We start from the raw sequence: 14338 nt of genomic DNA on the forward strand, positions 1-14338 counted from the left end.
GAAGTGATAAACGTGCTTTCGATCTCTTGGATTCAACAGGTTTCTAGCGGCAATATTATGTAGACTCGAACAACGTGCGACATGCGGAACTAGTGGCTGTCTTCGTCCCCTCGCGCAGAAGCTGCCCTAGTCACGTCTGTGTCCCAGATAAGCTACAGGTGGTTTGAAATGTAGAGGCTTTTTCGGCGAGTGGAGGCGGTTGTACACCTAGGCAGTCTACCGGAAATCATCTGCCACCGGTGCGACGATGTGACTTACGATTCCCCCGAGAAATGGAAACTGAGGGAACTTAGCTCCCTGCCTGTCCTGTCACTCGATTGTGAGTCCTACCCACACGAGCTTCGCCAAATATCATCGACCCGAGGCAGCCACATTCCTGTTGCCTTGTTTATTAAGAAAGTTTCCATATCTATGCTGACCGCGAGTCGCAGGTGTGAGAGTTTCTGCATCACAGATATAGTACTTTCTCCTGGATGGACAGAGAGTAGGGCCCGTGGCGCAGAAAACCTCCACTATGGCGTCGAAAGTGAAGCTCTGATCGTAGAGTATACGCCGCCCTTTTATACGGAAATGTTTTGCCGGCCTGCAACTACACTTGCGAGTCGAGAAGGAAAGGACCCGAAGAGAGAACAAAAAGTGTTTGATCTATATTACGTGTGACTGAAGGAATGCATGCTTTCCGTCATGCAAACCCAATTTCCTTCTTCCCGATCAACCCGCAGTCGGCAGGGGTGTGGCACTTTGAAAGGGGGAAGGGAAGGTGACAATGATTTTAGATTTTGTTCTCAGTCACGGAATCAGTAACACGTGAACACACACTGAACTAGATTTCAGCTCAACGTCGATCGTGCTGAAGGCGTAAGACCATGTTGTCTCCTCTCGGTACACTGTAAGGGACAGCGGCACACTCGGGGGGGTGCTTTCTCTTTTGCAAGAAAACGCAACTGCAGGATGCCCTTGGTGCCAGAGCAGCTCCTCATACTACGCAAAGGGTAGAGGAGGAGCAAAGGAGAGCGACAAACCAACAAGTAGAACATCACAGCGGCGCTTAAACTGGGAGGAGGAGCCGTAGTTCTTTTCAGTGAAGTTGTCGCCGCTACCTCGCTGTGAATCAATACTTTTCGTGAGTGACTCATACTCAATGCAGGACCACTTTCAGAGGTGTGTGCAACAGTACAAGACAGGAGGATGAGGTTGCCTGTGATGGCTGTAGTAAAAAGACACAAAGTCGAACGGAGGACACACATCTTGTTCGCTGCTGCTTCAAGTCCATGTGACAGAAAGACTGTAGTCAGTTCTCCGTGGTCTGTAGTAGAAGGGGGCTGCGCCCAGCCCGTAACGAGGCCATGAAAAAATTTACCATGGCTTCATATCGTTGGTTGGCACTGCCAGTACTTTTTTCTTGTCCAAGAAGCCGCCGCTCCCTCTGGTCGTGTCCCCGGTTTGTATCAGTGGATGCCAAACAGCGCGAAATCAAGCTATAAAATTGCGTGTAGCCTTGGGAGTGCAACTACGACTCCGTTCTCCCAGGCCCTGTAGGGTGCCAGAACCGAGCCTTCGCCTTCGAGAGGCACTGAGTTCTCGCTGCCCACCTGCACTGCATCTTGCTCCGCACGTGCTTTGCCAGGACCAAGCGTCTTACACCCCGAACTTGCAGAGGAGCGACACTAGAATGAATGTCACCAAGGAGCTCCGCGAAAGACTCGCCTGTAATATACCGCTCCCTTCCGTGCGAGAAACACGGTTAGCGCACGCCATTCTGTACATGTACATTGCGGGCACGGGAAGAACGTGGGCTGGCCCGGGGTTGTTCGTGGGTTAATTTGTCACACCCCAGCTCCACTCGCGACCGGAATATATTAAGACTGTAAGTTTTGCCTGATTTCGGCGACGGATATAAACGCCTGCTGGCTGCGCGTGCCCGCGCGCATGTTCTAGACGATCTCCAGAGCCAGCAACGTTTTCAGAAAATATAAGTCAAGAGGCGAAACAGGGACACAACTGTACAACCGGAAGCCCGGAAGCAGCAGGTTCCTATGAGAGACAGGGCCACCTTGCGCGGTCACCAAGAATGCACACGCCCCGAACTGCGTGGGTAAGCGGTCGCCTCCGATCATATCTGCACCTCAGCAGGCAGGCAACCATGCCCCAAGCAAGAGGATACAAATGCGGGACTATTGCTAGTTTGCCGGGGCAGGTCGAAGGCGCGCCCATTTGCAGAGAAACAAGGATACTTCATGCGTTGCAAACGATAAGTACGAATTATGTTGCCCGGTACACCACACCCTTTGTCATGCCGGCGTAGCGCAACACAACCGCGCAAGTCCGCAGATGGCGCAGTGGATCGTTTGCGCAGGGAACAAGGAAAGAACGCACTGACCAGAAGGCTCCAGGGAAATTAGCGGAAGACGTGTGCTGCCCGCGTTGCTTACAGTGGGTCCCTGCCACTTATTCCTTCTGAAAGTCAACGACAGGAACACGGCAGGAATCCTGGAAGCATGCCCGTCAGAGCAACGGCAGTCTTATTCTAATGAAGGCAAACGTACAAGATATTTTTGAACAAGCGACCCTGGTGTCGACTCTGTGTTTCGTTGGGCAGCACTCCCTTATCCTCTCGGCCAGTGCCACCCCAGACACGTTACTAGCGGCGTAGATGGGTTAGCGGATGGGCAGTTGCCAGTTTTGCAGAGACACCGTGTCAGCCTGGCTTTCTTGCTTGCCTCTACGGGATAAACATCCAGGCTCAACCAGCGAATGACCGCGCCGCCAAAACAGGAAGAAGACGACACACAAAAGAGCCATGAGTTCGCCGGCAGAGGAAAAATACTTGCAATACTCTCGTGGTGTTACTTCTACGGCCCCCTCTTTCGATCTCTCTCCGCCTTTATTTCCTTTGCCGTTGGGCAGGTAAAGTGCTACTTTATCATGCTCATTCCGTCGCAGGCCTCCGGCTTGTGGCTGCGGGCCCTGTTTTACAAAGGTCTTCATCGTGGGCTTCTACCCTCTCTCTCCACCATCCTTTTACCGCTTCTGCGGCCTCCTTCAGCAGCCGAAAAATGTCAGATTCAATACTGTAAACCGTTTCTTGGCTTGCCACTAGCACGCCCCGGTGCACTCATGAATATGGCGCATTCGTGTCACTGCTGCGACATATATATACATATATATATATATACAAATGTACGCACACGGGCAGTTTATCTGCAGGAACATTTGAATGCGAACTACCTCATCCGTGTCTCTCCACAATTTAATTCTGTGTGATCCCCTCTTCCGCTCAGGCGACTGTCGTACGCGTATTCCCGCTCCAGGAGCTGTACCTGGAGCCACTATACTTTGAGGTCGATGAGGCAGTTGCTTGCCGGCACGTGTTTTACTCGTCTGCGTGGGGTTCAGAGGTACTCCATTCCGCCTAATTTTTATCTTACGCGTCCTCTACCGTCTTCAGCTTTTGTGTTTCTCAGTAAATCTCTACGGAATCGACATTAATAGAAATACAGTGGGAAAATTCTTACCTTCTTGAGCGGGTCTATGCCATGACTGAAGCTATCGGCGTAGACTGATAAGTAAATAAGTATCAGAAGCATTCTCAACGAGGTACACAGACCATTAACACATATGAGTCCTCCGGAAAACCGTATAAACATTATGCGTTTGCCCTCAACAGAAAACCAAAAACGAGATAATGGACATGCAACAGTTGTCCGGCCCACTCTAGTCGGCTAGGATGAGTTTTTTTCCTGCGCTTTCGCAGTTGGCCCCTATACGGCGCACAGCTGTTAAAAGTCTTGTGACACGCTGACGGAGTGAAACTGCATTTAGCCAGGCCTGGCGCCGGGTGCGTTCAGTACTAGCATAGCCTTGTGGCCTTCGAAAAGCAAACACACGGTAGCCCGGGTTGCCGGCTCAGTGAGTCTCAGGGCTACGCTCGGATTGCAGGCTGACGTATAGTAGTTGCCGTCCGTGTTTCGTTATCGTCCGCATACCAACTCCTTACCGACTTACTCCTGGTAGAAGAAACAACTATGAGGACCAAAGCTCTCTGTATGCCATCACCAATGTCCGGAAATATCGACCGGGAACACTAGCCGTTTGACGTTCTGCAAGCGGTCATATTCTGGGATCTACAATCCTCGAGGTAACGTGGTCAAGCGCCTCGCCTCACCGGCGCCGACTGGCCGCGTTGCTGCTTGCAGCATGCCGGCGCCACGGCAATCAATACAGGACACGGAATAGAAACTGAAGACAAGGAGGCAACCCACCGACGAAACGGATGCTATATCCTGGATCTTCTGTCGGCGAACACAGATGAACAACTCAGTACAATTGACCCGGTTCGACGACATTAGCAGCAGCGGCATAGCCCCCCTTGTCTCCCTCTCAGACCCGAGGACTAGAATCCACCGAAACCAGATGCCGATTCGAGAATGCATTTCGAGCGGCCTCGCCAATTCCCCGTCACAACCCTGCATGCCGTCACACCCATGCAGACGACCACAATCCTGAATGCATGTGTAGGATGGGGAAGCACACCCACTCTGTTCCCGCAGTCGTTCTCTGAGCCTGAGTCGGAAGGGCATGTAGTTGGCAGGTGTTTTCCTCCTAAGGCCGGTTTCTTTCCACGCTTTGAGCGCCTCATGTTGCAGGAGAACGTAACTTCGATTTCTAGACAACAGCCAACACACATTCAAACGCTCAGTGAGAGGCGGCGTGTATGGGCGCTGGGCCCGGTCGCATCGCCCTTCGCTTCAAACCTCGCTCTCGCTCGAGACCAACAAGCCAATGAAGCGAAATGCTGCACCTCGAATGCTTTTCGAGCGGCCTGGCCAATTGCCTTCCACAGCCACACATGCACGAGCAGGTTGGACGCACCCGCTTGCGCTATTCCGCTATCACTGACTGAGCCTGACTCGGCACAGCATGCGACTGGTTAGGTTAGGTGCTGCACGCATCTCGCACCCGGTTGAGCAAGTGACTTGGCTTGTCTAAGTGAGATACACTTCCGCCGGTGGGTGTTGCACCTCTCCCCCTATGTCTACGGTTTGCTTCGCCGGAAGTCATTCTGCAGGCTGTGCATGGCTTCGTACCCTGTACAACTGTTTGGCGTAGCGCCACGCAGAGGAACATTTTTTTTCATTTCGTCCCCCGCCGGGAATTCCTCACCGCATCCCGGCCACTGTACTAATTCCGTGTGTGCCTACCAGCTACGGATCTAACGTGGAAACTGCCTATGAAATCCACATCAACTGACTCGCCCGTGCCCGCAGCAGTGCCCCACCTATTGTGAGACGTACTGGCCACCCACTTATGTCATACTTGCCAAGGACTGACTGCGCCTTGTGGTGCATGAGCGGCTTCATCATGCGGCTGACGTGCCTGAAGCCGCTCCAGGCCATGATTGTGAAGTGTCCTTAACAAGCATATACGGCATGAGCCGCCGAAAGATGTTGACGAAAAAAAATGGGAGAGTTAGAGCAGTCAGTCCCGGCTTCGATAGAAATGATACGTTGCTGGTAAAAGAACAGAACTAAAACAGTTTCAAAACCCCTGGCTGGCCGGATTGCGTCCTGGATCTCGAGACCGGCTCCACTTTTCGCTGCCAGGATCAGTGTAAAAAGTGGGGCAATGAAGGAAAGAATATCTCAGCGCTGAGGAGAAACTAAATCAGAAACCAGCAGAATGTCATGAGGAGCATTGAAGTTGTCCTTTAGGGTCTAGGGGTTCTTGGGTTAGCGTTTAGGTTTTAGGTTTACAGAATCCGAGCCTTCTTCTTTCGTACACCCACGCCAGGAACGCTGTGTCCGACACCGAAGATAACAGAAAAATGTTTAAGAAGAAATGCCCCATTCGCCCCTCCACACAGTTCTCAGGGTGCTCATGTGGAGCATCCTTCATCGATGAAGAACCCTCCTACACATATGGACGGCCACGTTTCACGTGGTACTACGACGACTCCCGGGAAGAACTTCATCTCCCGAACACCGTAGACGATCCCGGACCGCGGAAGAAACGAAAACGGGATGGTTTCATTGTCACACGGATGTTTTCGACAGTGTTCCTCTCGTGCCGGCGTACAACACCTGATCCGACTCGCAGCACCGCGGAGCGGCAAAATGACCCCGCCGACCGGGCGTATGCTCTCCATCAGAGGGAAGCGTGTATCACATAATTTGTATACGAACCTTCTTCTGCGGCCATAAGGTGGCATGGAAGGTCGGAATTGCGGAAAATTTGCAGGCGGCAGCTATTGTGAAATGGCTGCGGAACGCAGTGAGACGATTGTCACGGTACCAGTAATTGAAAAACTACAATGGGAAAAGGCCTACACTAGCCCTGACATTGGTGTAAACACAGTATTTTCAATATTCATCTGCGTCCTCTTCGTAGATACTTTCTCATCTTCTCCGCTTAAAACCCTGTGCGGGAAGGGGGGGAGGGTCGTGCAACAGACGTCGGGTATGTCTTTGTGCCGACGTCTCCCTCTGGAGCTCATGGGGAGTGACAGAAAATTTTTCTCGGAATCCGGCGGCGTTCTTGCGCTAATTTTGGCTCTTCGCGCGCAAGGCGTCGGTGCGTACTCGCACTGCTCGGCCCGACGTCCGCCCCCACTCCGCTGTCCACGCAGTGCGCTCAACCTCGGACCTCATGCATACTTGTTTTCTGATGAGCAACTGTGGCTCCACATCGGATTCTCCGGCATGCGGAAGACATTCTGAGTGTTTGGTCCGAAGACATGCCACAGGGGGAATAAAACAGCTGACCACACCACGTTTCTCTTGAACTGTGTGGCGGTCTCTCGTGAAGGCCTGGCCAACGTGTGAGGAGGATACTGATTCTGCTCTTAACCAGATCAAGTTCTCTGAGTCCGAATAAGCACAGCTTGATTTCGACTGAGAGTTCGTAGCACTGGTCCCAGCGTGGCACGACTTTAGATAGGCACTAACTGCCACGCTCTCTAGTGGCACCGCTGTTGGCAGCAGACGCGTCGCTTGTGGGGACGCCACAAGTAAGTAATCACGGGCTGGATCGCGCGCCGTGGCACCACTCACGTTTCCGGTGTCCCGTGCAGCTCATAAAGCATTCATGACGTGTGGGGAGTGCACCCAATCCCATGAAGTGTGGGTGGATGCAAGACAGGCACCGCCCCGAAATAATCTTGTTTTGGTGATATCCCAGCGTGCATTATGCTATCAGGTGAGAGGTCTTGCAGAACAGGAAGAAGCATGTGTAGCCTATTACATGTAGTGGATAGCTGTGCTTTTCGGACATCTGCAACGAAGCAGGATCGTTTAGTCACCCCCGCGTATTCTACACCATGCGGCTTCTTATGTGCCCTAGTAGCGCAGTCGTCACGCGTCTGGCCACGCATTCTCAATATAAGGTGTCTAGGGCTTTTGGGCTTCCTAAATTTCCACGGCGTGCCTCGTGACAAGGGCCAGATCTGTGTTTTTATTGGAGTCGGCCTCCCCCTTGCAAATGAACGTGCTAGTTCCTGCTTCTGGTTACCCAGAGTTCCTCTTCTTCGTATGTGCGAGTCCACAGATGCTCTGTGGCTAAGGGAACGGGGATCTGGCTTGCAGCAGCGTTAAACAAGTGCTTCTGGCTTCTCCCTTTAGCCTTCCGGCACACTGAGAGACCACGAGGGAAACAACCTTCAACCCCGCCCAGCGCACCCTTACATACACCACGCATTATGGATTGCGCGTCGTAGGTATTATAGTTGCCATTGGGGTGCACCCGCATTCCCGCCTGTGGATGCATCTTTTTCAGCCCGTCTTCGTTTTTCTCCATTACACACTAGGTGCATTTTCTTTGACTTTTTTTTGTTTGCCTTGGAGATGTTACTCCTCAGTTTAAGTTAAGGAGTCCTTTGTTTGCAGCTTGTACTGTTACTTTCAGGAGCATACCGTTAAATTCGATGATCTTATGTGTACACTCAAATCAAATAAACAAAGACACCGCTACTGCTGGGACTGTATATTATGTAATTACGTAGTACTATCAAGCCCCTTCTTCCAAATAGATTTCATGGAAAACCTAAAATTTGCATGTTTGATTGACATTTAGCCGCTAATATGCTAATATACAATCATCCGAGATATATTTATTTATCGCAGGTTCGGTTATGACTACAGCTTCCAAGCAAACATGATTACCGTGATATTGACATCCAACACTTTTAGCTGTCTTAAGCATCCTGTCTCAGAGATGATAACTCCAAGTACGATGCTACTGATTAGACTAGCATCTGAGTAGTAGTTTTCTTTCGCTGCTAAGATGAGTGAGAACAGGAATCCATATATTACGCCTAGAACATAACCGGCTAGTCTAATCAGTAGCATCGTACTTGGAGTTATCATCTCTGCGACAGGACAATTTATCAGCATTTTCTGGGGAGTATATACTACGAGTTGGACTACTGGTTTAGATCTTGAAGGTCTTTCTTTACCGGATCCAACACCTTAACTTAAACTGAGGAGAGAAGTAGGTACAAACCGTACAAGGACTAATTATGTCCATCTTTGCATCTAAGTTGATACTTAGTTCTTGGGAAAACGACTTCCGAACCATCAATATATATTGGTACAAAGAAGTTACCATATCCTCCGTACAAAGCAGGCATTAAGCAGACTACTGGTTTAGATCTTGAAGGTCTTTGTTTACCGGATCCGCTTTTCATGACCATCATGTTAAGTGCATTAGCAGAGCATAGTTACAATGATAACTATTGTGGATATAGAACCAACTGAACACCATGTATTAATATAACAAAGATAATCAGGGTAATCTGGTATCCTTTCTGGCACCCTGCCGCGCATGTCACTGGGGTGTCCGAGATGGCTCGCGCTGAGTCCTACTTTTGCACGCGCCTTTGTCACCCTAGCCCCCACTCCCACTCTCTTCTTTCAGTCGCCGTGCCGTTCACTTCATACTCTTATATCCGTAATCCGTTTGCTTTCACCCTGTCGTTGCATCCAAAGTGCGGGACGTGCAGTGCGGTCTGCGCACAGCCCGAACGCGTGGTCGGGGGACAGCCTGGCGCTGTCTACTGAGCAGTGGTCACGACCTGACCGAACGAGCTGCACAATTATCCCGTCGATAGTGCTGAAGCATTACTTAACACCATATTAGCGGAATCACGGGAGCATCATGAGACCGACGATCTGCACACGCATGGCCCGCGCTCTTTTGTTGAAGAGGGCTAACACGGTACGCCAGAACAAGCGTGAGCAACTCTTCTCTTTTCTCAACACTTGCCCACGCTTGTTCTGGACAACGCACACCCTCAGATATGCAAACTAATCCGCAGCAAACGACATAGGGGGGTTAGTGAGACACTTAAGCAGCATGCCGGAGACTTATCGGGCGAAGCAATAGAACGCCATCGCCGCCTTGTAGCCTGACTGACTCGCAGGTTGTCAAAAACCTATCCGGAGGCGAAAGTATATTAGAGGAGAACATGGAACGTCTAGCGACACCGTTCGCTGCCGGAAGTACAAGGATGTTTTTATCCCACTGACCTACGAGCGCTGCTGTGGCCATTGTCAGGAGGCCGTCGTAGAACCCACCCTGAGTCCCACCTGGCACGAACCTCGTGGTGTTTTCTGAAGCCAGGAGGGATACAACTGTGGCAGGAAGGTTCTGCGTCACACATCAGCTTGCTTCACATAAGACTGCGAGCTCCGGGACTTAGGTTTGGAGGTGCCTGCGTCCACTCTGCGCCCATAGTTTTTCATAACTTCCGTCCCCGTTTTGTGTCATCAGCAGCCATTCGGTCCTCCGTCTGTCCTCTTGAATGGAGAACGGCTAAAGCGCTACTTGACAATACCTCTAACAATGTTCGTTCCCACATGCAAGTCGGACAATCTGTCTGGAAAGGGGTGTTTTCCCAGATCCCACCATCTTGCACCCCGTGCGACGGTGACGCATGATATGTCCGTGTGCTTCGGAAACATCGACACGCGGCCTCTCGTACGTCCCTCGTGATGTTTTCTGCTGCGATTGCTGATTTCAAGTTGTTCGTGTTTGTGGCTGTTGGCCACACAAGCTGGACTGCCAGCAAGTGATGGCCTGCTCAAAGCACAGTGGATGAAGCGCTGCCGCCGCGTTGTTTTATGTCGGAATCTAGCGACGGAGAGTAACACACTTTAAGCTTTGTTAGAAACATGCGAAGGCTGGGCGGATATTACTTTGAGGAATTCAGGTTTTTCCCTCCGCTGTGCAGCAGGGAGCCCTCGATGCTTATCAGTACGGTTTGGAGACATAGAGGTCGTGGCAACTGCCCTTGAGGTTTCTTTGCTACGGTTATTGCATTATATTGCCATGGTCAGTGATCTCCGATAAATAGTCGTACCCCTCGCTGAGATTCCTTAGACTGGGCTTCGTCTCATCGTGTGTACCTGAAACCTGCTGACACCACAGGCACCAGGTACATCGGCACAGACCACTGGGTGATGCTGGTAGCAGTGTACTTCGTCCCTCAAAGGCGGTGAACACATGCGTGGTTCCGCCACGAAGGATACACGATTGTCCTTAGGAATACATAACACGGAAGATGAGTTTGTGCCGCTACAGAGCTCGTTATACACACTTAGAAGGCTGCATGGCAGATCTTCTCTACCTGGGAAAAGCAAAGGGGTAACGGTCCCGCACTCTTGATTTCGGGCCTGTTTACTCCTCCGCGGGCGGGCTTGACTGAAGAGTCCGGTTTTGCACACGCTACATACAAATTCCTCGCTCATACGTTTGCTCCAGGAAGCTGGCCACTGCAGATAACAACAGGTTCCCTGCTGCGGTCCAACAATTGTTGTCGACGGCAAATCTTCAACATGACATTCAATCGCGGAGTGTTAGTCGGGCAGCAGCCAATGGAGTGCACACACATCCATTGAACAAGAACAGATCCATCCAGCCTTTTAAGCGGGCACATGTGTTGGCAAGCAGAACTGAGTCTGGTACTCATTCCGACGACTGAATCCGACAAAACATCTCAGAGTAGTGCGTTTGGCGCGCGGGGTGTCACACCAAAAGAATGGAATACCGGGCCTGTACCCCGGCGAACCTTACAAACCCGTGGCTTAGCGTCCGCTCCCTTTATGAAAGAAACTCATCCGTTTGTATGCCCTGCCTCAATCATTTGCGCTGACGCCATCCCCAAGGCGATAAGCAATCACCAGCATGAGTCCAATTTGTGTTGAATTCATATCACAGCAGCGATGCGTTACCCCAACGGACATCTCATTCCCGGCGTTTGGAGGTTAGTGAGTGGCGAGGCATGCCTACTTGCACCTGACAGGAGTACGCATAGCGACAGCAAGCAAAAAAACATACGTCAGTATTTGGCTCCATCAGATTGCCAAGGCAATGTTCTCCGGCGACTCGGCTAACCTTCACCTCTTTGGCGTCACCTGCACCAGCCATCTCTCTCTCCACCACACAACGCCGCAGCTATTCCGCCTTGTTGCGGTTCCACGTTGCAGAACAGACGCGTCGCAGCACGACGAGACAATCAAAGACTGACAAAGCTCACATCACTACCTTCCCCCTTCATCAAATAAACGCGTGCGCTCCATCAGATGATACCGGGATGAGACGAAATGCAGATAGACGACACCGAGCGCACACAAATATTGGGGTCATCAACAGGGTTAGTGGTACATCGTCTTGACAGATTCCATTTAGACTCCGGTCTGTTACTGGCACCACACTCCCTCTGGTGTGGACCGTGCCTCTCCCGGCGTCCCCGGAGGGTGCCTTCATTCGCAACGGCCACATCTCCTATTAGTTAAAGACCCACTTGCACGTGACTCCTGTAAAAATAAAGCAAATTTGCTTTGGTAGACATCATGCATCTACTCTCGTCAAGACAGAAAATACCTTAGAAAATGATATCCACACATCTTTTGAGTACCAGCGACGTAATGAAGAGCACCACATGTCCTCATTTTGGTGCCTCTGCTGGCGCATTTGGGAACAGCATGTTCAATACGCATATAAGCGCGGACTGTTGCGGTGCGACGTTCCAAGAGGTCCTGCCCGCCTCAGGACTGTGGCATTCCAAGCTGGAAGCAACGGTGATATTAAAATGCCCCGGAAGCAAGGCTCGCGTTCGAGAACTGACCTTTGTCGCTCGCCATGTGCACGATGCTCATATAGAGAACGTAACATACCCGCTGCTTCACGCGGCTCGCGTGGCTGTTGCGGGCATACACATGTACCGCGTCCCTTCCTCACGAAGGCACCGCATGTCCGCGAAAGTTCGTACGGTAATGGAAGAGTTTGATGTGTTATGAATATCTTGCGGACACTTAGCCTTCTGTAATAGCCGTTTGAGATGCCCCATTCAGAAGTCGTGTAGAACAGGCAGTCCATTCAGTGCGAAACATAACAAAATGACCGTGGATGATCCCGCGCTTTATCAACTATTCTTGTTCTTCAGCCTCCCTTGGAACAACTAATCAAGGCATTCCAACGCAGAGCGGGAAAGATGCCAAATATGGGGCCTGCATACCATGTACAGTCTCACACGTCGGATCCGCACAATGTCCTAAACGTGGGCACCCTTAGCATGCATGACCATGCCACTTGCAAAATTAGGTTCGCGTCGCCTGTGGATAACGAAGACACGATGTCGGCTGAAACATGTCTCTTCTGCTGGTATTCGAACAAGACATGAATAACCCATTCAAGACATGAATAACCCATTCAAGAATGTGTAACGCACTTCCTTTTAACGCTGTAGAGACAAGTCAACGCGCGCGCTGTGACCTCAGCACTCGCCACCTGTCTCAGGGATCACGCTGGTGCTGGGTCCGAATTTCTGGCGTGCCTACTGAAAAACGCCGCAAAAGCGAATGGAGGAATTATGCAGCGCACTGGGGTCTCCGCTCGTTTGTCAATGCTTTGCAATGGCTGTTGAGTGTCTTGCTCCACTGGCTAGTTGGGAATGCTTTCTTCCTCACCGCCGTACGGCGACACAGGCACTGGCTTCCCACCGGTGAAACAGCGCAGACACAGCAACTGCACCCCCTAAGAATAATGCCTTGTCTGCGAGACACAAGTGCGTGTATGATGAAACATACGTAACGAAGCCGTTTTGCGGATGGATCCTTACGCTATCCCCCTGATCCCGCAGTCGATGCAAGAAACGTGGAACTCGACTTCACCAACAGTGCAACAAACGTGCTTTCTACGTCCCCATTTTTCCTCGCATACTTTATCCCCACGTCTAGTACATGGTATACTCCGGACTGCTGCATGCATACCGCATCGGCAGCCATATAGCCAAGCACCATGGTCAAGCTCCGGTGCAAGCACGGGACCGTCATGCCGAATGCCATCCTCAACGCCTGAGCATCCGACTCCCTCCCTCCCCCCGCCCCCTTCCGCTGAAACAACTGGCTGCATCGCGCCTGTGCCGTCTACACATGCCTTACCGACAAGCTCTGAAATCTATTGCAGGGGCACGCGCGAGCACCGCATGACACGCCGGCATGTCCCACCACTCGTAGCTATGGTATCCAATCATATGGGTTTAGGGTTTAGGGTTTAGGGTTTAGGGTTTAGGGTTTTAGGGTTTAGGGTTTAGGGTTTTTAGGGTTTAGGGTTTTAGGGTTTAGGGTTTAGGGTTTAGGGTTTAGGGTTTAGGGTTTAGGGTTTAGGGTTTAGGGTTTAGGGTTTAGGGTTTAGGGTTTTAGGGTTTAGGGTTTAGGGTTTAGGGTTTAGGGTTTAGGGTTTAGGGTTTAGGGTTTTAGGGTTTAGGGTTTAGGGTTTAGGGTTTAGGGTTTTTTTTAGGGTTTAGGGTTTAGGGTTTAGGGTTTAGGGTTTAGGGTTTAGGGTTTAGGGTTTAGGGTTTAGGGTTTAGGGTTTAGGGTTTAGGGTTTAGGGTTTAGGGTTTAGGGTTTAGGGTTTAGGGTTTAGGGTTTAGGGTTTAGGGTTTAGGGTTTAGGGTTTAGGGTTTAGGGTTTAGGGTTTAGGGTTTTAGGGTTTAGGGTTTAGGGTTTAGGGTTTAGGGTTTAGGGTTTAGGGTTTAGGGTTTAGGGTTTAGGGTTTAGGGTTTAGGGTTTTAGGGTTTAGGGTTTAGGGTTTAGGGTTTAGGGTTTAGGGTTTAGGGTTTAGGGTTTAGGGTTTAGGGTTTTAGGGTTTAGGGTTTAGGGTTTAGGGTTTTAGGGTTTAGGGTTTAGGGTTTAGGGTTTAGGGTTTAGGGTTTAGGGTTTAGGGTTTAGGGTTTTAGGGTTTAGGGTTTAGGGTTTAGGGTTTAGGGTTTAGGGTTTAGGGTTTTTAGGGTTTAGGGTTTAGGGTTTAGGGTTTAGGGTTTAGGGTTTTAGGGTTTAGGGTT

Source organism: Besnoitia besnoiti, chromosome IX (assembly GCF_002563875.1).
Source record: "Besnoitia besnoiti strain Bb-Ger1 chromosome IX, whole genome shotgun sequence".
In the NCBI taxonomy this organism is placed as follows: Eukaryota; Apicomplexa; class Conoidasida; order Eucoccidiorida; family Sarcocystidae; genus Besnoitia; species Besnoitia besnoiti.